The sequence below is a fragment of the Chiloscyllium plagiosum genome, chromosome 1 (assembly GCF_004010195.1).
Source record: "Chiloscyllium plagiosum isolate BGI_BamShark_2017 chromosome 1, ASM401019v2, whole genome shotgun sequence".
Lineage (NCBI taxonomy): Eukaryota > Metazoa > Chordata > Chondrichthyes > Orectolobiformes > Hemiscylliidae > Chiloscyllium > Chiloscyllium plagiosum.
Window position 1 is genome coordinate 156,187,378 of NC_057710.1, and position 3,210 is coordinate 156,190,587.

Genomic DNA, 3,210 nt, shown 5'->3' on the forward strand with positions numbered 1-3,210 from the left:
GTAACATGTTAATTACAGTTAACCACTGCCAATTCCATTATATAACTATGGATATCATTTAGCAGTAATCTAACCATGAAATATATTTGTTAAATTCAAATTTGAAAGGGTAGGTGATGTGTTGTAGCTGTAGTACTTGGGAGCTGATGCACACCATTGTGATCCACAGTTCCCTAATCTGCAGTAAATTATTGCAATTTAAAGACTGCAGCTCTGTATTAATGAGAAGGAGATTAATCATTGAACATGTGTTGCAGTGGTAGTGCAGTTGTAGTATCCTTACCTATGACCCAGGAGGCCCGGATTCAAATCCCACTTGCTCCGGAGGTGTGCAATAGAATTTCTGAATAAGTTAATTTTAAAAAAAATAAATGTTTTTGAACATGATGCATTGGGGTGGGGACATTGTCATATCACTCAGCCTACAACTTCATTCTTCTTTGGTGAACACCTCCCCCACCAACTTGGATAATGTCCTGCACTATAATGCCACAGTCATTTTGCTCGTCCTCCCTGCAGTCCTTCCTTGTCTTTTAAGACAAGCGACAAGAACCTCAAGCCTTTTGAAGAAAGAGCAAGATGTTTGAATAAGATTTCCTTCTGTATTTTTCTTCAAAGAAAAGGCATCACCATAAAAATTAGTACACAGACAAGGGATAAAAAGGAGGGATGAGTTTAAAACAACATGATATCTTGAGAAACAATCTGGTCGAGTTTTAGTTCCAATACTCGTCAAGTTGTTTGGAGGTGATAGCCTCCATTGCTAGGTCTTAACAGGCGTGACTGTAGGAGATGATGGATACAATTCCTCAGATTCTGTAAAGGTCCCAGGAGAATGGAAAACCCCAAATGTAACACTGCTATTTAAGAAAGGTAAACGACAGAAAAAAAGGAAAATTAGACCAGATATTTTAACTTCTATTATTGGGAAAATATCAGAATCCATTATTAAGGATGTGGCAACAGGACATTTGGAAAAAGTATAAACTCAAGAGTTCGCATGGCTTTTAGAAAGGGCAGGGCAATCCTGAGTTTTTTGAGAATGTAGCAAGCAGGATGGATAAAGGGTAGCCAGTGGATCTAGTGTATTTGAATTTCCAAAAGTTGTTTGATAAGATGCCACGTAAAAGCATGATGCCCAATAGGAGCTCATGGTATTGAAGGTAATGTAATAGCTTTGACTGAGGATTGGCTAACAGGAAACAGTTGAAATAAAATAGTCATTCTGAGGTTTGAAAACTGTATCTGCTGAAGCCCAGCAGGATCATTACTGGGATGTCAACTATTAAAGACCTATAATAATTTGGACCAAGTGACTAATGCATATTGTAGTCCAAATTGCTAGTGATACAATGATAGTCAGATAAGGTAGTTGTGAGGAGGATGCAGAGTCTGTAAAGAGACATAGATGGGACAAAAATTGGCAAATGGAGCATAATGTTGGAAAACGTGAGCAAGTCCACTTTGGTGATAGAACAGAAAAGCAGATTATTTAAGTGAGAAGTAGCAGAAAGCTGCAGTTCAGAAGGCAGTGGATGACCCTGTGCATGAGTTACAAAAGGTTAGCTTGCTGGTTTAGAAAGTAATTTGGAAGGCAAATGGAATGTTGGTCTTTATTGAAAGGAGGATGGAATGCAAATGTAGAGAAGTCTCTCAACTGTTGTACAGGACATTGATGCAACCACATCTACCCCTTCCATAAGGAAGGATATTCTTACAAAGGAAATAGTTAAGAGAAGGTTCATTAGGCTTCATTGTGGGATGAATGAGATTTCCTTGTGATCAAAGTTTGGGCAAACGAGACCAATGCTCAATGGAGTTTAAAAGAGTAAGAGATGATCTTATCAAAATATATTAAATTCTGAGGAAGCTTTCCAGGTAGTTGCGTAAAATAATTCCCTCTTGGGAGCAATCTAGAACTAGGGAACACAGATTAGAGATGAGGAATTTCTATTTAACACTGCGAGGAAGAGGAACTTCTTCTCTAAAAGGATCAATAATCTTTAGAATGAGTCACTGAACATATTTAAGGCTGAGTTGGACAGATATTTGGTATCGAATATGATGGGAACAAAGTGCCATTTAGGCTGCAGTCATGATCCTACCGAATGGTGGAGACGTTTTAATAGGATGAATGATTGATGCCTGCTCCTATTTCTTATGAAAAATTGATTCTTCTCTCCACATACCTAGAAGATTTCTTGTGCGCCGTGTGTTACAACCATGTAATCTTTTGTTGACAAAAAAATTGCTTAGACAGGATCAAGAATAGTGTTGGCGCAAAAGCCGATGACATCCTTTGAAAGAATTAAAGTTATCTTCTCAGATATACTAATCCACTATGAACCAGAATGACCAGCTAAGCGCAGACGGATGGGAAATGTAGACCAGATTACTATGCATCCAAAACTTTAACTGAAATGGAGGAATGATCTGCAGTAACTGGGAAGGAAGTACTTGTACTAATATGCCATGTGAAAAAATTTCAGATTACAACTAACTCTGTGAGCCATTGAGACAGAGAGTTTGGGGAGAGATGTAGATGGATACAGGGTCAAGAATTTGGAGGGTGTGAGGGATGTAAAGAGTTAATCCTGCATTATGTATATAGTTGTTCACTAATGTCCTTTAGGGAAGGAAATCTGCCATCCTCATCTGGTCTGGCCTACAGAGCCACAGCAATGTGGTTGACTCTCACCTGCCCTCTGAAATGGCCCAGCAAGCCACTCAGTTATATCAATTGCTTCTCGGCCTTTTGGCTCAGAATATGTGTAGTTCTGTTCTTATCAGTTTAATCGCTGATATCTCCCGAACGTGGGAGTGTTTGTATTAAATGGATTTTTGGAGCAGGGAGATGGCTTAAGGGCTTGCTCTGTCCCCTCCATGTATCAGCCTGGTATTGCAGTGTTTCCAGGAATGGTGCAGCCAATGCCTACTACCCAAGTTCAAAAGCAGGTTAATGGAATGTGAATCTCTTGCCTTTGCTAGTGTGGGCGGCACGGTGGCACAGTGGTTAGCACTGCTGCCTCACAGCGCCAGAGACCCGGGTTCCATTCCCGCCTCAGGCGACTGACTGTCTGGAGTTTGCACATTCTCCCCGTGTCTGCGTGGGTTTCCTCCGGGTGCTCCGGTTTCCTCCCACAGTCCAAAAATGTGCAGGTCAGGTGAATTGGCCAAGCTAAATTGCCCGTAGTGTTAGGTGCAGGGGTA

At 40.6% G+C, this 3,210-nt stretch overlaps 1 non-coding gene across 1 annotated transcript; it reads left to right on the top strand.

The window, feature by feature from the left end:
• The first annotated feature begins 2,739 nt into the window (after positions 1 to 2,739).
• LOC122555961 lies at positions 2,740 to 2,930 on the top strand. The gene has a single exon (XR_006313403.1). It is a non-coding gene; the product is annotated as a U2 spliceosomal RNA (small nuclear RNA).
• Positions 2,931 to 3,210: the final 280 nt, after the last annotated feature.